Source organism: Puma concolor, chromosome A1, assembly GCF_028749965.1.
Source record: "Puma concolor isolate L17-30 chromosome A1, mPumCon1.1.hap2, whole genome shotgun sequence".
Taxonomy (NCBI): domain Eukaryota; kingdom Metazoa; phylum Chordata; class Mammalia; order Carnivora; family Felidae; genus Puma; species Puma concolor.
Genome location: NC_141667.1, coordinates 1,033,150 through 1,053,101, shown reverse-complemented (window position 1 = coordinate 1,053,101; position 19,952 = coordinate 1,033,150). Strand labels below are relative to the sequence as shown.

Below are 19,952 nucleotides of genomic sequence, written 5' to 3'. Positions count from 1 at the left end.
TACAGCAACAACAGTAAAGACATTTTGCAGTGTTTCTAACAAAGGAGGAAGTAAAATGCAACACCAATGGCGAAAAAGCAAGAGGGGAAACATGACAGAGATCTTTTGTGAGATTCCTCAATTGCTGAGAAAGTTGTAAAAGTAGTAATTTACGGTAATCTTTTATAAATCAACTATACATATTTTAAACTATCGGGAAATGAAAATTATATAACCATAAAGTCAGTAGAGGAGGGGAGGGAAAGGAAGTAATAAAATACTTGCTTCATACAAAAGCAGGAAAGAAGGAACAAAGAATAGACAGCATGAACAGAAAGCAAATCACAAAATATTAGACAAACCACCCAACTATGAATGTAGTTAAATTAAATATGAATGGACTAAATATTTCAATTATGACAAAGTTTGTCAAACTGATTTTAAAAAACTTTTAATGCTTTTATTTATTTTTGAGAGAGAGAGAGAGACAGAGCACGAACAGGAGAGGGGCAGAGAGAGAGAGGGAGACAGAGGATCCCAAGCAGGCTCCAGGCTCCGAGCTGTCAGCACGGAGCCCGATGTGGAGCTTGAACTCACGAACCGCAAGATCATGACCTGAGCTAAAGTCGGCCGCTTAATCGACTGAGCCACCCAGGCGTCCCTATCAGACTGTTCTTTTTAAAAGAAAAAAATCCCAATATGTGCTCTTTATAAGGGACATATCGTAAATACAATAACATAGATGGGCTGAAGTAAAACTCTGGGGAATAAGAAACACTAAAGAAAGGAAAGGCACGGAGACTATATTAGTATATGATTAAAATATGATCTAAGGTAAAAGTTATTGTTAGAAGTAAAGGGAGAGGGGCCCCTGGGTGCCTCAGTCAGCTGAGCGTCCAACTTTGGCTCAGGTCATGATCCTGTAGTCTGTGAGTTTGAGCCCTGTGTCAGGCTCTGTGCTGACAGCTCAGAGCCCGGAGCCTGCTTCAGATTCTGTGTCTCCCTCTCTCTCTGCCCCTCCCCTGCTCTCTCTCTCTCTCTCTCTTTCAAAAACTGAATAAACATTTAAAAAAACTTAGAATAAAGTAAAAGGAGATATTTCATAATAATAAATGAGGATATAACAGGAAGATATTTAAAAAAAACCTTAACGTGTATGCATAGATTAAAATACGAAAAGAAAATATACAAATAAAGAAATAGACCAACCTACAATCATGGGTAGAAGTTTTAAGGCATATGTCTCAATAACTTATTGGAAAAAAAGACCAAAAATCAGTGAAAGTGCAGATTATAAATACACAACTAACCAAGAACACAGCACAGACATATATTGAACATTTTACCCAATGACTTGAGAATATAGATTTTGTAAGCAGTGTAAATGGGACAATTGCTCAGACTGACCACATCTGGCCATTAGGTAAGTCTCAAGCTGTATTTACAAACTGAATGCACACAGAGTATGTTCTCTGCTTGGTATAAGCAAACCAGGAATCCTAACAGTAACATACGGGTCAAAAGAGAAATCACGATGAAAATCAGAACATCTTTTCAATTGAAAGATAATTTTAAAAAGACACATTGGCGTTTGAGATGCGGTGAAAATACTACCTAAAAAATGTATTTAAGTTTTAAATACATGTATTGAAAAATAGGAAAGAATAAGAATCCATTATCTAAGATTCTTCCTAATAAAACTAGGGAAAAACCTGAAAAATAACCCTAAGAAAATAATAGAAGAAAGCAAATAATAAAATGAGTAGTACAGATCAATGACACAGAAAACAGATATGCAGCAAGAAAAAATAAAAGTCAAAAATTGATTCTATAAAAAGATTTACAAAATTAATAAAACTTATAAAGAGTGGACAAGAAAGAAGAAATCACAAATTAGAAAGCTTGAAAGGGAAAAAAACTGTATCACTATGGACCCTACAGACTTTAAGAAGTTAGCATAAAGATATTATGAACAAGTTTCGACCGCTAATTTTGCAGCTTAGAAGTAAATAGATTGCTTCAAATCACTAACCAAAAGAGACAGACAACATAGAAAATACCAAAAAACTTCTATCTATCAAAGGTGTTAAACAGTTATTTTTCTTTAACAGAATTACTCCAGATCCAGATAACGTCACTGGTAAATTCCTCCAAACAATCTGGACAGAAATAATAACATAATATACAAACTTCTGCAGAGAATACAGACAGACAAAAACATTTCCAACCCATTTAATGAAGCCGGGACAATCTGTATACCATACCCTGACAAAGAATAATACAAGAAAAGGAAACCTAAAAGACCAGTATGCCTCATAAACAAGTTATTAGCAAATCAAATCCAGCAAAGTACAAAGGATATACCAAGAATGATCGATTTAACAGCAACACTGAATGTTAATACACCATGATCAAGAGGTTACTAGAAATGTAAGATGTTTAACATTGAAGATTCAACTAACTTGATTCACCATATTAGCACACTAGAAAAGAAAAAACAGATTATCGTTTTGCTAAGAAAATAAAAGGCATTTGACAAAATTCTCCTTAAGTTCAGAAACAAGGCAAAGACATTTATCCTCAACACTTGTATTCAACATTATGCATTATTGTTCAAACAACCACTAGAAATTATAGGTGAACTTAGGATACAAGGTCAAAATACAGAATCAACTGTGTTTTTATATGCTAGCAGCAATTAGAAAATAAAATTTTTAAATTTCCATTTATAATAGCATCAAAAATCCCCCAAATACTAGGAATGTGTCTATTTTATTTTATTTTATTTTATTTTATTTTATTTTATTTTATTTTTTTAACGTTTATTCATCTTTGAGAGACAGAGAGAGACAGAGCATGGGCGGGGAAGGGGCAGAGAGAGGGAGACACAGAACCCGAAGCAGGCTCCAGGCTCTGAGTTGTCAGCACAGAGCCCGACGCGGGGCTTGAACTCACGGACCACGAGATCATGACCTGAGCCGAAGTCGGAGGCTCAACCGACTGAGCCACCCAGGCACTCTGGTATGTGTCTTTGTTAATGTGCAGAACTTCCACATTGTAAACTATAAAACATTTCTGAGACAAATTCAAGGGGACTCAAACAAATGGAGAGATAAGGAATATTTTAGATAGGAAATTCAACATAACGAAGATGTGATTCTCCCCAAATATATCCATATTTTAAATACAACCCTTTCGGGGGTGCCTTGCCGGCTCTATCAGTTAAGCATCTGACTCTTGATCTCAGCGCAGATCTTGATCTCAGGGTCGTGAGTTCAAGCCCCACGTTGGGCTCCACGCTGGGCATGAAGACTACTTAAAAACAAAAAGATACATACATACATACATACATACCCTCTTAAAATTCCAGCAGTCTTCTTTGTAGAAATTGACTGGCTAATTACAAAACTTATATTTAAAAGGGCAAAGAACTTAGAGGAGCCAAAGTACTGAAAAAGACCGGAGTCCCAGGACTGCACTGCCTGCCTTCAAGACTTACCGAAGCCCACGGTAATCAAGGAAGTGTGGTGCGGGCACAGAATAGCAAGTAGTTGAAGGAAGCTGGGGAAAGACACAGAAATAGCCCTACATTTCTCTGTACATTTGAGTTTTGACAAAGGACTAAAGCAATCTCACGGGGAAATAAAAGACTTTTCAACACATGGTTCAGGAGCAATTGTATATCCACACACACACAAAACGAACCCAGCCTGGCCTCACAGCATACACAGAAATTAACTCAAGGTGTATCACAGACCTAAATGTAAAAGTGAAAGCCATAAAGCCTCTAGAAGACAGCATGGAATGCCTTCACATCCTGGGGACAGGCAAAGTACAGGAAGCAATAACCATTAAAAATGGATAGTTAGATGTAATCCAAACCTCAACTTTCAAATGAAGAGTCAACCTGTATTTTGGGAGGAAATGTTCACTACGTATATTTGACGATGCGTCGACATTCAGAATGTATAAAGAACAAACAGCATCTGCAGCTTGTAAACAAAGACCACAATGAACATGGCACCCAGTTAAACATCTGCATCACTGAAGCGTATATGAACGGATAACAAGTCAGTGTCATTACTCATCAAGGAGGTGCAAATTCAAACCACAACCAGTCCCCCTTCGGAATGGCTAAAACAAAAATGTCCAACAATACCGAACATTCGTGAGGTTGGAGAGCAAAGGAATTGGCAGGAAAGTAGACTGGTACAATCGTTTTGGAAATGTCAGACCACATCTTATAAAAAAAACCGACAACGACCCTGTGACCCTGGAATGCACTCGGAGGTATTCACCAAAGAACAGTGACAGCACATATCCACAAAAGGATGTGTCCACGAGTGTTTGCGGTAGCTTCACTCGTGAGGGCAACAAGTGACACGTAGCCTCGGTGTCCAGCAACGGGAGAATGGGTCAACAGATTAATACACTAGGACAAGAAATACTGCCGGGCAACAAAAGTAATGGGTCACCAACAGACACAACCCCACGGATGCACATCAGACACATGACCTCAAATGACAGTGGCCAAACACAAAAAGCACACGCCGAAGGACGCTATCTAAGTCGATCTGCAGCACAACTTGAACCGTCCTATAGAGAAAACAAACCCCAACACTATTACTTGGGGCCCGTGGGGGGTGGTACTGATTGGAGGGGGAATGGAAGAATCCCCTGTGGTGGAGACAGGATTCTGACTCATGACACAGGCCTGTTTTGTGCAGACATACGCATCTGTCAAAAATGACTACATGTGCACTCAAAAACTGTGCATTTGACTCAAAACAAAACCGGACACGTAAATATTTGACTGTACTTAGTTATATACACACCAAGATATTTAAGAATCCAGTGTGTGCGTGTCAACTTCCTTCGAAACACATCAAGATTTACAATAAACTGATAGGTGGGATAAAGAGATGGATATACATGTGATAGACCAAATACAGAAAAATACCCGAGGCAGTGAGTGCTCATTATACAATTCTTCCTATTTTTTATGTTTGAAAATGTTTATAATAAAACTTTAGGAATATAAACAAAAGTTTTCATATTAATAAAATAAAGGGGAAAATGATGTAATCAAGCCAACAGATGCAGAAAAATAAAACTCAATACTAGTTCATGTTTCAAACGCCTAGCAAACTAGGAATACAAAGAGAGCACTTCATTAATTAAAGAGCACCTTACACACACACACACACACACACACACTACAGCAGCTAACGTCAGCTTTAATGGTGAAATATTGAACAGTTTCCCCCTGAGGTCAGGAACAGACAAGAATGTGCTCTCACTACTTCCATTAAAAAATTGCTCTATGGGCCCTATCCAGAACAATAAAAGAAAGCACAAATTTAAATTAAAAAATACATATATAAATGTAAAGTTGGAACGTAGCAAAATTGACATCGCTCACGTGTTTATGTACATAAAAAAATCTAAAACAGTCTACAATATCAGAATTAAATTTGCAAGACCACTGGATACAAGGCCAACATAGAAAATTCAATTAGGAATATTTCTATATGCTACCAACAAAATCACTGGAAAATGAAATTAAAACAATACCAATAGCATCAAAATATACGGCATATGTGCAAAACCTATTCATTTAAAACGAAACACTGCTGAGAGGCATTAAAGATGACCTAAATAAATGGAATCATATAACACAGTTACAGACCGCAAAATGAAAAAAAAGTTAAGATATTAATTTTTCCCTATATTTCTCTATATACTGAATGGAGTTTCCGTCAGAATCCAACAAATTCTTTTGTAGAAACCAACAAACTGATTCTATACTTTATGTCGAAATGCGAAACATCTGGAAAATCATGGCCATCTTAAAGAAAATGAACAAAGTTGGAGGTCTTGAGCTACTCGATTCGGAGACTTCCTACAAAGCTACAACAGTTAATTCAGGTACTGGCAGGAAGATGGCTATGTAGCCCAATGGGACACAGAGAGAATGTAGGGATAAGAGCTGTTTGTAACATTCGCTTATTGTCCAGTTAACATTTGTAGGCTCTGTAGTGATGCCACCTGTCTCCTTCCTGGTGGTATCCCTGTTTCTCCCAGTCAGTCCTGGCCCTTGCTCTTCTCACAGATTATCTCAGTGGGTTGACAGCCTATTGACCCACGAATTGAGTAATAAATTGATAAAAGTTAGCAATGTCTTTGCTGGGCACCCAAAGATTCCAAAAGAGAAACTGAGGGTCCTGTCTTGACTGGGAATCACTCTTCTCGGTGGACTCACGACATACTAATTTTCAGGTGTCATGAAACAGATACATGTCGAAGGGACTCATTATAAAGATACAAGGCTGGGGGACACGGTGGTAGACAGGGGAGGAAAGCCGCCTACACCTGGTGACAGGATGTCCAGCCTCCCAGCGGGGTGAGGGTGGAGGCCGTCAGGACAGGTTGAGGACCCATCCGTATCATCTGTGAAGCACACACTCGAAAGCCGTAACAACACAGCTCACAGCGGCACGAGGCCGTGGTCTCAGCTCATCTGCCACGGGCATCTCTTGACTTGGAGGCGGGGTGGGCCCAGGTTTCTCAGGGCTTGAAACTTACACATTTTGGGCCCCTCTTCAAGATGAAGCACTGACAATTATGAACGGAACATTAGGGACTGCCTTAGAAGGGGCCGTGAGAGTGGGGGTCCTGAAGCTTGAACCAGACTGGAGCCAGACTGGCTTCCTGGCAAATTCACGTGCAGGGGGAGCCAGGCGGCCCCTCTCCCTCATTGCTACTGCACACACAGGCATGCACACGCACCCAGCCACGCCGCATGGGAGTGAATAAGGTCGGCCTCCCTGCCTCCACGGTAGAGCTGCGGTCATATTCTAGCATTTGGGCACGTCCACACCCTTCTCGAAGTCTGAGGAAAATACACATGCCAGGTTCTAACATCTTCCGGGACGCCCGACCCATTGAGACCAGCAGTTCTGCTCCCCTACGCTGCCCACACTGGGGGCCTTGCAAGCTGGGTTAGGGCTTCTCTACAGGTTGGTAGAAGGTGGACCGGAAAAGGGAATCGGAAGAAAGAAGGCAGCCGAGGAGCAGTGGGAAGGCTGACCGGTTTTCCTCAAGTCCTTCCATGCGTCGTCACCCAGGGACCGGAGGGCTGGCCTCACGTGCGTCTCAGGGAGCCACGGCCTGGCCACCCCAGTCCCCGAGGCCGCTAGGCTTTGCAGTGTTGATGCAGTGAGTGTTTAGATCCCCAAACTGGATGGATCCCCAGGTTAGGACAACACATCCTACATCCCGCAGAGAAAATGGCCTCCTGGCTTTGCTCTGAGAGAAGTTTCCGTGGAGGGACGGACGGAGAGAACGCAGAGCTCACAGACGAGCCAGGGGCCCCCAGGGGCTGACACGCTTCCCTCACTGAGCCTGTGGGTCCGTGGCTTCACAGGTCAGCCCAGATGCAGGGGCACCGCCTGGACCGTGGGGGCGCGGGCTTGGTCCCTGGGCTTCGGGGACCTGAGACCAGTGAGTGACCAGTGACCCCAGGAGACGGAGGTCAAGGCCCAAACCTTGCAGAGCCATGTTCTGCTCTCTTGGCCAGTGTCTCTTCGTGAGGCTGCAGACACTCCCTCTAAGGGGCAGACTCCACGCACTGGGCTGCGGGCACGCAGCCACAGGGGGTAAGGGGCCCTTGGGGGACCGGTGTCACTTTCATGGGCCACCCTGGGTCCCCTCAAGGGAGGTTAAACACAGGTACAGTAAACCACATTGGAGGTGTGTGGGGAAAATCACTGCCCCCCCAACAAAACGTTGTGATTCAGGGGCTGCACGGCGTGGCCCCACGTGTCACCTGCAGAACCAGAGGGGACACAGGTCTCCAGGCTCTCAGGGTGCCCCCCGGAAGCCGTGCCGCTAAAAGCTTCCTGCGCGGCACCCGGCCGCTTGTCTGTGGTCTAGCTCGCCTGGACTCCTAGGAGGAACGTCACCTCTCTGCTTGCGGCTGGGGTGATGGAGCAGAAGAGTGGCTGGTGGGTTATTTATGAGGCGCGGGCTGCACGGCAAGGCCATCTAAGAGAATGCGGTCACCCAGGCGGGCTCCCCGGAGAGCGGGCCAGGCCCGGAAACGGGGCTCGCTGCTGCCGGCTGCCGGGCTCTGCCCTCGTCCGTCCTGAGCCGTCAGAGAGCTGTGGTCCAGGGAGAAAGGAAAGCCCTCGGGGCTGAACGTGCAGTGTGGGGTCCAGTAGCACACCTGCTAAACCGGCCCGGCCCCAGCCCCGGGGGCCACCAGCCCTGTGACACCCCCACCCTGACGCCGAACAACAGCTCTGGGCCCTGGAGCACTAGTTCAGACTAGACGTGGGCCGCGACGTGCCAGCTGGGCCTCTTCCACCGAGGCCTCCTCGCCCCGTCACCTTGAGTGCTATGAAAATGCCCTCTCGTGCCCTTGGTGACCACAGGCCCCACGGCCACCCTCCACCGCTCTGCTGCCAGCTTGGGGACGCACACAACGCTCTCTTCCCAAGGACGCTGCTCCCTTCCGGAGGCTGAGCCCTTGTCCTCTTCCCAATGGGCAGTTGGATGACCCCTGGAGACCACAGGGAGCCACCGCCCAAGGCTGGCCCACCGCTGCGGGCCGCCCGGCCCCGGGGCCTTGCTGCTCACCACCTGCCCACCCTGCCGTCTCCGGCCTCTCCGTCCATCGACTGCTCCCCCCTCAACCAGAGGCTGAGCTGTGCAGGTCACGGGCAGACACAGGTGAGGCTCAGGGGCAGCCCGCAGGCCGCGTGGACGTGGGGTGACACGGTGTGATGGCCGTGGCGTCGTGGGGCCATGATGGGGAAAGTAGGTTACTTCACTGAATCGCTTATTGCTAGTTCTGCACCAGACTTGTACACAACACCACACACCTGCGCTCACGCACACATGCACACACGCACACACGTGCAGGTAGTCAGAGGCGGGAAGGCCCGCACGTTTGCTACAACATTCTATTTCTGGAAGCCCACATCGCTTCTTGTTTGACATTCTCTTAATCTTAGTCATTTGTATGCAGTGCTTAAGGAACACAGAATGTTTAGGATGTGAAATGTCACAGCCAAGAGCCTGCTGCAACGGAGCCTGTCACAAGAGGCCCTGGAACCATCCAGAATTTAAAAGAGGCATTGCTAATTACGTCTGGCAGTTTAACCTTCCCGTGGAGTGCCCAGTGTAAGCCCCAAGAAACACTGCGGCAAAACCACGTCCTCCAGTGGGCGGCTGCGTATGGCTTCCTCCAGCTCTTCAGAGACGCACAAAATCAACGGAAAACGCCTTTGCAGATGGCCCAAAAACAGAGCAAACAGTGAAGTGAAAGATTGGGGCAGAACGGGTCTCTCCCCAGGCGCTTTCCTGCGAATTCTGTGAAGCTGTGAGTGGAGCCAGAGCCAGGAGACTTGTCTCTTGCCTTTGCACCTGGGCGTGAACAGGCCAGGTAATGACCCGCAGACGCTGGCCTCCTGTCCCTGTCGCGGCTGCTCCCCTCAAGCCCCCTGCTTTGCCCCCTCGGTTTCGCCAGGTTTTAAGAGATGGTGATAAATGGGTCGAAGCAGTCCTGGGCACCACCGTGATCTCCCCTGGCCGGTCACAAGACGCCGCGGGCACCAGCCACACTGTGGCAGTAACGCACATTGGCTCAGCCTGGTTTTCCTGGACGTTACCCTGAGAGTTCGTTTTTAAGCTCTCTGACGAGGGACACCGGGAAGAGAGAGCGTCCTTGTTTGATCTAACGCTCTTAGAGAAAGTGTGATCTAACGAGCTGGGTCTGACTGTGAGTCAGGATTCAGACAAATGGGAAAACAAGTCAGGCGGGGTCTGATCTCAAGCGTAGACACGAAGAACCGCGGCCAAGACGGTCGTTCGAGTCAGAGCAGCGGACTGTGAGCTGCAGACCGCGATGAAAACACCTGGAAAGCGCGCACCTGTTCTGAGCCGCGGACGGCTCGTGTTTCCCGCTTCTCTCCGTCGGCTTTGGTGATTCGTGCCTGGCTGTGCATTTGTCCTTTTCACCGAAGCGGCTTAATTTATTGTCGTAATTTCCCACAGTGTGTCCTTATCGATTTAATTTATGAAACATTGTGGCGGTGGCCCCTCTTGTGTTCCTGAGATGGGTAACTTGTGTTCTCCACCTCTTTGCTTGATCAGTTTACCCGAGCCTTATCATTTCATTGACCTTTCCAAAGAACAACTTTTACGGCCATTAATTTTCTCTGGCTGTGTTATTGATTTCTGATTTTACCTTTATTATTTCTTCCTTCTGCTTACTTCCAGTTCAATTTACCTTTCCTTTACGGAGTCTTCAGGTGGAAGCTCGGCATTGATTCGAATCTTTTCTTTTTTCCTAATGTAGGTATTTAAGGTTATAAATTTCCATCTAAGCACTGCTTTCTTGCAGACCATGAACCGCTCATTATCACTCATACAAAATGTTTTTCGTGCCCTTTGTGAGTTCTTCATTGAAACAATGGTTATTTAGAAACACATCACTTAATTCTCAACTGTTTGGGGATTCTCTGATGCCTGTTCGTTCTTGATTTCTAACTTCAGTATTTTGCGGTGAGAGGACACATACTGTGTGATTTCAATCCATTTAAATGTGTTGGGACCTGTCGCCAGGTGTCCGTGTCCCCTCCTCCACGGAGCGTGCCTGTGGACGGGGCAGGGCTGAGGTCTGTTGTCTCGGCTCTGGAGTGCCAGGTAGACAATACCGCGGGCCAAACATGCACCTGCCATGGGGCGCCGCTGACCCCGCCACAGCGAGAATGGCGGGACCTTCACCTGCAATTCTCTATTTGTCTAGTGTCCTTTTGTCTCCACGAGTTCACAGCTTATGTCGCTATGTACTCAATTTAGTTAAATTCAGTCATTATTTATTCAAATATTTCTGCCCTTCCTCTTTTCCCGGTATTCTAATTACACACCTACCAGGCTTCTTGATGTTAACCCACAAGTCAACAAGGAGCCGCTCTTTTCTTAGCCCTGGTTTTCTTCTTTCCTTGCTTCAGTCTGGGGACTTCCCGTTCGTCAGGTCAAGTTCACTTTCCTTCTGCAATTTCCATGTTGGGGTTTCGCTGGGATTCTGAAGTTTCTAGACCAGCATCTCCGAGCAGTTCTGGGAACCCCTGCCCCTCACACGTTTCCTCTGCTCCAACCCCTCTGAGCCCTGCTTGAGAAGCTTTGATTAAATACATCTCTCATTTCCTCAGTCACGCAATGAAACTTACCTACTCTGTATTTCCCTTTTTTATCTCTCTGCTCGGGGCGTATTTGGGGCCTATTTTATAATTTACTAGTTCTCTCTTTCGCTGTGTTAATTTTATATTAAACCCATCTATTGGGTTTTTTATATGCATCAGTTTTTTAAATATATCATTTCTAAAAGTTCTACTTAATTCTTGTACAAATTAGTTATGCCACTTTAAAATTTTTCCTGATCCCTGCAAATATTTCCAACCCTCTTCTTAACTTGTTATTTTATGATCCATGGTCAATGATTCCAATTTCTGAGTCCTTTATGGACCTTCTTCTATGGACTTTGGCTGAACAGAGATGTGTGTCTCAAGGTTGATGAGACTGTATGTCTGTGGGATCGAGGAAGGACATTTTCCCCTGGTCAGTTCAGAAGAACTCCATTAAAAAGAAGGGAGAGTCAGGGCACCTGGGTGGCTCAGTCGGTTGAGTATCTGACTTCGGCTAAGCTCATGATCTCACAGCTTGTGGGTTCGAGGCCCATGTCTGGCTCTGTGCTGACAGCTCAGACTCTGGAGCCTGCTTCGGACTCTGTGTCTCCCTCTGTCTCTGCCCCTCCCCTGCTCACTCTGTCTCTCTCTGTCTCTCTCTCAAGAATAAATAAAACATTTAAAAAACTTAAAAAAAAAAGAAGAATGAGTCCTGACTCTATTTTTAGGGTCTAAAATGACAATATCAATAGTCGTTAACGTTTATGTTGCACTTTTAAATGTCTACAACCATTTAAAATTTTTAATGTCCACAAAATCTCCCCATGAGTTAGATTCTACTCTCTCTTTCTTGGACAAAGACACCAAGATCTGGGTAAGATGACGTCTTGCTAGATTCCTGCAGGGAAAGTGACAGAGCAGAGAGTGGGGAGAGAGCAGGAAACTCAGATGCGGTTGTGACACAGGAAAGCCAGGTGTCAGCAACAGCAGAGAGCTGAGCCGGCGACGACCCAGGGAACAGGTGTGGCCGCACCGGATCCAGCTGGGCCCGAGCCCCGTCCCGGCCCCGAGTGTTCGACCTCAACACTCAACACTCAGCTACTGTCGACCTCAAATTACAGTGTGCCGCGGCGTTTGAATGATACAAAAATACATCTTCGAAACACAAAATACTGTTTTCTGATCTCAATTTTTTTAATGCTTACAATTTGAGGAACTCCTACCTAAGCTTCTTTTTATCTCCTACTTCAATGTGAAACAAATGGAAATAGGTTTTTCGTGGGAGCCTCTATACAACAAATGCCAAACCTCAAATCTCTCTCTGGAAAACAAACCTCACGATCTCTATCATGGCGTAGTCTCCCCTCCGCACATGACAACACCACCCCGGCTTCACGGCTGGCCGCACACATCACCCTCTCGGCCGATAAGACCCCGTCCCCCTGAGCAGCCAGGCACTCGGCGCCTGCCTGCCTGAGTCACTCAACAGATGGCACCGGGACGCCTTCCCCGGACACCGCGGTGACCGTCACTTCCCTGCTGGACTATTAGCACCTGGAGGGTGAATTCACATTCCTTTATAGATGTTCTGCAGGATTTCTACGGCTACTCCCTTGTGAAAAAAGCAGATTTCAGATACAAACTAGCTCTTACTGAGCGTGGAGTGTGCGACGGGCCCTGGGCGATGAGCTTTGCGTATGTTATCTCAGCAAACCCTCACAACGCCGAAAGAGGTGGCATTTCAGGCTCAGAACTCACCTCACGTAATGTCCTCCAGGCCAAGGAGAGCTAGGATTTTAATCCTGGTGAGCACGACCCCTACCGCTAGGTCCCGATGACCCAGCGTGTGGTTTTAAAACAACACGTTTCCATGACGGTGAATGAACTAAGGAAAGTTATACTATTTCTCAGCAATAGGTCACGGTTCATCACTCGCCACCACCAGCGTGGGGCGTCCTTCCAACCCCCAGGGGGACCCAGCCATACTTTCTAGGATCAGCACCTTCTTAGAAAACAAAGCCCAATACATAACCATAAACAAGAAAAGGTCATCTGTCCCTCGGAGGCGGAGGCGCAGTCACAGGCCAGGCCCTCACCTGGAGGCTCACCCTCGAGCAGCAGCACAGTGGTGAGCGGGTGCAACACGGCGGCTCCTGCGGGCTCTTGGGGGGCAGTGAGCCGCCTGCCTGCTGGGTGACGGCACGTGGGGGGCTTGGAATCAGCCTGGTGGGAGTATTTACACCACAGCATTCAGCAAAAACGACCAATCATGCTTCTTCTCCCCAAAGTCCAATTGCTGGAGATTTACAGGCACACTACCGGGGTAGACTAAGAAAAATACAGTGCTCATTTGGGTGATCTTCTTCATAAATTGGGGAAAAAGATAACCAGAGGGAACATATTTGACAAGAGTTGAGAAATGGATAGGGCACCTGGGAGGCTCAGTCAGTTCAGCATCTGACTCTTGATCCCAGCTCAGGTCTTGATTCCAGGGTCATGAGTCCAAGCCCCACGTTGGGCTCTGTGCTGGATGTGAAGCCTACTTTAAAAAAAATGGGGCGCCTGGGTGGCTCAGTCAGTTAGGCCTCCGACTTCGGCTCAGCTCATGATCTCATGGTTTGTGGGCTCGAGCCCCAGGTCGGGCTCTGTGCTGGCAGCTCGGAGCCTGGAGTCTGTTTCGGATTCTGTGTCTCCCTCTCCCTCTGCCCCTCCCCTGCTCATGCTCTGTCTCCCTCTCTCTCTTTCTCTCTGTCTCTCTCAAAAATAAACATTAAAAATTTTTTTAAGTTGATGAACGGAAGAGCGAGAAGAGTAAGCCTCCTAGAAAGCAGAGCTTCAACTCTCAATGGCAGGAACACGCCCTCGGTCCTAGACGCCTGTCAACGCTTTAACGCTGGGATCCACACGGCTCCAGCAGGGCCACCCGAACCACCGACCTGGGACACGCGGGGCTGCCCCTGGGACAAGGAAGGCTGGGTGATACACGTGAACTGACACCAGCAGCCTGTCGAGCTTTCGCTTTAAGAGAAGCTCGATGAACGGGATTCTCTGGCCGCCCTACCTTTTTCCAGCTTGCTGCTGGCTCCGGGAAACGAAATTTCCTCCAGTTCGACCCGCGAGGCATCAGAGCCTGTCTGGGCAGTCGCTGGAGCTTTGGGGGCCGGTGCCAAAGGCTGTGCCTGGTACTTCAAGCATGAAATCAGGAAAATCTTCTAGCTCGGGTCCGTGACATTATTGGTCAACACTATAGAAGAATTCAAAGCCTCTCTATCTTTTCTAACCACACGGCCCACGCTTGGGCGGTTCATTGAATAATATGGCGACGAAACGCCTTAGCCTCTATCTCTCCGCACCAAACACAGAGCGCTCTCTTGGCGCTAGGACAAGGCTGCTGCGGAGCCAAATCTCACCTGAGAGGGGGAGCCCCAAAGTGCTGCAGGAGAGCCCGTGTCCACCCCACGCGTGCCCAGGTACTGGACCCCTTTGCCCATCTGCTCTCCGTCTCTCGGGGATCGGAGAGGCCTATTCACCCCAGGAACCCTTATCGTACCACCCGGCTCATCACACTAGTCCCAGAGGGAACACACTCGGGTAGGATGAAGTCCGGCTCTGTTTCCCGACTGGGGAGGAACGTGCTTTGTTCTCCGACGGTTGGGCAACAGAGGTGCCGTTCGGAAGAGAGCGCCCCAGCGCAACACAGGAAGGCTCTCCGGACGGAGTGTCTCTTCCTCACGAACAAACGACGCGAACCCTCGCTCCTCCCGGAGGGCGCAACGTCACGATTAACTACGCAAGTGACACCGGGTTTGGAAATACGGCAAAGTATGTCACAAACGTTTCAACTGCCACCCAGTCGAGCCTTCGTCGTCTCTAAGCAGATTCACCATCACGTGCAGGGCCCCTTTCCGTACAAATAAGCCCCCGGGGGGGCAGACTAGAAGCACTGGGTGCCAGGCTGGTGGGAGGGCGGGGACAGCGCCTGCGTGGGGGCCGCGCACGTAGGTGAGGAGTTGCGCTCAGTATTATTTATCGTCTGCGTCCCTTTCCTTCAGGAACATCACGAAAAAAGGACTCCGGTCGTCCTCATTCCCGTCTCCCGCTTCCTCTCCCGCTCTGAGCCCGCGGTGAGCTCTCCTTCGGGCTGTTAGACACCACCCGAGAGAGCGTGACGTCCAGGTGGGCACCTACGTTCTTACCTGGTGAACTTTCCATGTGACTCTGTGTGCTGGGTCAAAGCCATCTCCGTTTCGAGATCGACGGAAGCAGACTGAGGATTTCCACAGGCTGTCCGCTTCCCCGCTACGTGCACCTGTCCCCCGTGAGGCTGCGTGTCCCAGCCTCCGGCCACGCCGATTCTGCTCGCTCAAGGCGAAGGCAGACACCTGGGGTTTGAGGGGAAGGAAAGGGAGCCCCGCTCATCACTTTCTCAGGCTGATACCGTCTCACGGCCAAAGCCTCCGTAGGACTCAATCCTTACCCTTAAACCTGAAGGCCAAGCGAGGGCCAAGGCACAGAGGGGCCCACATGGATGGGGGAGGGGGTCCGTGCATTACCTAAGACGTGCAGAGGTCACCCCCAAAGACCCCTCCGTGAGGGTGACCGCCCTAAGCGTGCGTGACTTATTTGCCTCAGTGCGAACCTGGAACAGCTTCCTGGGAAACACGATATACCTTCGGGTACATCTTGCTCAGGATTACCGTTTATGGTACGCACACCCACTCTTCTGCTAAAAGGTGAAATCTCCGTGCTGTCGCAGGAGCTCCAGGCCTCAGGAGGGACCGGCAGAGTCACGTCCCGGGTGTGAGGCCAGCGCCCCGAGCGGGCTTTTCCTTTCTTCTACAAAGTCTCTTCTAACTGTTCACCCATGCTTCCACAGAACTCCACGTCAAAAATAACAAAAATTTTAAATACAATGTGGCATTCCAGATTAGATGCTGGAGCCAAAAACGGGGGAAAAAAGATATTCTGGAAAAACTGGTAAGATCAGAACAAAGGAGATCAGTTAGCGGATGTCCCAAGGCCGGTTCCCTAGTGGTGATAAGTGTGTACGGGGCCCTGAGAGAAGAGGCATGAGAAGTCTGTTCTTTTTTAAAGTTTTCTGTGTATCGAAGACTATTCCAAAATAAAAGTTTACTTTAAAAAAAGGCAACCTAACCTGAAAGGTCAATGTAATTACTTTATTACTAATTTCCATAAAGGATTACGACATCAACAGGGTACTTCCCCTGAACAGATGGCTGTGTAAGTCTTCCGGCTTCACTAAGCTTTGTACGAATTTATTTAATACAATTAATTACAATATAGAGCATCTTTTAAATAAATTCACACAAAACCAACTTCTCAGCTAATTGGCTACCTGAACACAGGAACCTAATCACCACCATGTACCAATTGAAAATACAGTATTAAATACACACACACACACACACACACACACACACACACACACGTTAAAATCCAACAAGTAAAACAACCAGGAAATGGTCCTCAGGAAATTTGCTAAGTATGTTGACCCAGATTTAAGGAAGTTACTAACACCTTCCAGAATGTTCCTCCTTGAAAAGCCAGCATATGGTGGCTAGATCCTTAGGACATATCCCATCCGTGAGGACAGGACCCATGGACAGGTGACGGGGCATAATTCACCAGGCCGGCACACGGGAAAGCAGCTGAGCACAGAGGGCCAGGCGGGGACAGGATGCACAGGACAGGGGTTCTGACGTGGCGGGAGAGGGCAGCTCCAGAAAGGAAGGGAGGAACAGGTGCACCGCTTCCCCTGTTGGCCAGGAGAGCCGGCCTTCGCTCACCTGCAGAACGCTGTTCACCTGCAGAATGTGCCCGCGGCCTCAGCTCCCGTGCACACTTGTTGGGCCGCACGAGGATCATCCAGCCTGAGCGCAGACAGTCCTCCTCAAGAGGGGCCACGGGAAAAGAGGCACCGTCCTTCGCTGTGTCCCAATGAAGAAACTAGTGTGTGCTGGGGCGGGGCAGGCACCGTTCACAATAGTACACGTGTCTATGACAGGATCCTGCAGTGTGACAATCCAGACACAGAACTCAAGATGCAGAATCAGAACATATTTTTGGAAAAGAACGCCGTAAGAATCAGAGTCCCTTTCAGGCGGCTTCCACTCTTTGCTTACACATTTTGAGAAAACAAACTGCAAAACAGATAGATGCCCAGGGCCCTCCTTCAGGACAGGGCCCCCATGTCAGGGGCAACAGGAGGGACAGAGTCAGGCAGCCTCGGGCCACTGTAGTTTTTTCAAACTGCAGGAAAACAGGAGACGGAATTCTGTGAAGTGAGGAGTGCTGGGCATGCCTCCTTCCAAAAGTTTAGGGAAATCAGTTTTACACAAAACATAAGCAGCAGAGGATCAAGGTGAAATCAGTATGAGAATACCGAGTCATCACATGACAAAGGACACAGAACACAACAGCGTCCCTAGAGACGGTGAAGACACGCGTGAAGACGTGCCCACACCACAAATATAAACTGTGACCTCCCGACTCCAAAACCAAGTAAATGCCACAGATGAATGTTACGCCACGTGGGGACGAGAGCGTTCAAAATCAGACAATTCAGAAATGAGCTCATATTGCCGAGGACGTAAGAAATAAGGGAAAACATCCCAGAAGCGAGCAATGAGCTAAAATACAAGGAACACAAAAATGAGTAAAATAATGACAAGACAATTCACATTGGAAGGGGGAGCGTTCTCGTAATAAAAATAGGTGAGGAGATGGAGAGAAACTGAAAGAAATACGAAAGAGGAATAAGGAAGGCAAAGACAACCCCACACGGGACAGCAGGTGCCAAAAACCGAGCGAGGGGAAGGCTGGGGGTCGTTGGCCACAGAGCCGGGCACTCCAGGCCTACGCTGACTACGCCCTGGAGACCCAGGGATCCTTGCGGGGGCTACAGTTAGCCAAACTGCCTTGCGTATTTGGAAGTTGCCAAGAGTCCTCTCCACACACACACACACACTCACAGTGACTATGTGGGCGGGTGGATGGTAGGCAACCTTACTATGGTCACCAGTTTGCAATACTGTCATCTGTGACTTGCTTAATGTTATTTGTCAACCACGGCCCAATAAATTCGGGCAGGGAGAGGGCACCAAATGCAAAGAATACTGCGTCCAACAAAGATTTCCCCAAATACCTTTTTTAAAGATTGGAAACATCACACAGCAACCACCTGGCTACGGCCTTCGGCAGGGCTCCGCCAACGACGTCCTCCCTCCCCTGGGCCACCCTCAACTTCTTAGCTGAAGCTCTGACCGTCCAGCCACCCCAGGCCCCTCCAGATGGGCAGTGTCTCCCCTACAGTGGCTGTGGCTCCTGTCTTCTTGGGCAGATGGCTGTCCTGTCGCCAGCCCGCAGGGTCCACAGTCCAGCCGGCAGGGCTCTGACCTGAGAGGCAGCTGTGGGACACACACTGCCCAGCGGACACCTGCCCAGGACTGCGTCGCTCACAGGGACCCGCAATCCCCTGCGGGGAGCAAAGGGCTGTGAGCCCCACCCTGCTTCCCCGGGACTGACCCTGATCCCTGACTCCAGGCGGACGCCCTGGACCGCAGGTCCGTTCTCCCCGCACGCGCTCTCTGACCTCACGCTCCCCCACCCTGGGGTCCCGTCTCTGCTGGAAACGACACCCCCAAAGTGGGGCTGCGCGGGTGGCCCGGTTCCAAGGGCAACGGCGACACCGCTGGGCTGACTCGAGGAGCGCACCCGAGGGGACAGGGGCGGCACGGGGGCGGGACTGTGCGGGGAGGAGGAGCCCGCGGCGGCGCAGGGTGGGGTGGTGGGGGTCGGCGCAGGGCCACTGCGCAGCCGCGGAAAGGCTGTGCGGGGCGGGGCGGAGAGGTCGCGGGGGAGGGGCGGAGAGGTCGCGGGGGAGGGGCGGGGGTCTCCGAAGGTCTTAAGGAAGGTGAGGGCGCGGGGAGGGGAAGGGCCCTTCTCCGCCCCTCCCGGGGTCTGGGCAGCTGCTCCGGGATTCCTCCTTCCTCCGGGTCACCCGCTGCGCCCCTTCCCACCCCCTACTCTGTCCTGGAAAGGCCGGGAGCTGGCTCCCTTCTAGGAGGTGGCTCAGCAGGGCCTGACCTGGGGGCGCGGGGTCAGTGCCTGGCTGAGCAGAAGCCCCTCTAGCCCAGCCCCGCCCCTTCCAAAGGCTCCCGGCACAAGGCACCTGTCACCCCAGGTCCCCAGGGCAGCCCCTGGCCCGGGACGCAGGGTCCCTCACCTCCTCTTGGAGGCCTTTGGGGCCTCTCCCCCTTGGGGGCGAAGAGATCCTGACTCCCTGAATCCTGCCTCGGGTACCTCCCTCCAGGCACCTGGCCCTGAGCTGCCCTCTGGGGTCCTTGGATCCTAATGTAAAGGCAGCTCCGGAGAGCCCCCCTGCCCAACCTCGCAGCTCCTCTCACACTGACCTAATCTGCTCCGGGACCCCCTGAGGAGGTGCTCTGGGAACCCCAGGCACAGACAGTTCGTCAGCTGCTCCTGAAGGGAAGGAATTACAGGTGAATACTTGGTTTCCTGAATCATGTTCTGAGATTTCAGCCACCAAGGATTTTACGACTATTTTTGGTAAATTGCGCTATTTTTGGTAAATTACCCTATTTGGGGTAAATTTTTAGAAGTCCCCTGTTCTCTCCCAACAACTATTGCTGCTATTCATTTGCACGCTACTGTGTACGGACATTTTGTGTCTGTGGCCCCGACCCTCACAGCGATCCTGAGAAAGCTCTGCTGTGACAAGGGTGGAGGCGGAAGCTCGTG

The 19,952-nt window shown here is 49.2% G+C and overlaps 1 long non-coding RNA gene across 4 annotated transcripts in view; it reads right to left on the bottom strand.

Annotated features, from left to right (window-relative positions):
- LOC147583978 (uncharacterized) overlaps positions 1-18,917 on the bottom strand; it is a 36,568-nt gene extending 17,651 nt beyond the window's left edge. For 3 of the 4 annotated variants that reach the window (XR_015240312.1, XR_015240316.1, XR_015240318.1), the window contains exons 1-3: positions 18,717-18,917; positions 16,979-17,200; positions 15,368-15,553 (exon numbers count right to left, since the gene is read on the bottom strand). This is a non-coding gene — a long non-coding RNA (uncharacterized LOC147583978). The remainder of the gene's footprint in view (positions 1-15,367; positions 15,554-16,978; positions 17,201-18,716) is intronic. The other variant, XR_015240319.1, reaches the window with a different exon arrangement.
- Positions 18,918-19,952: the final 1,035 nt, after the last annotated feature.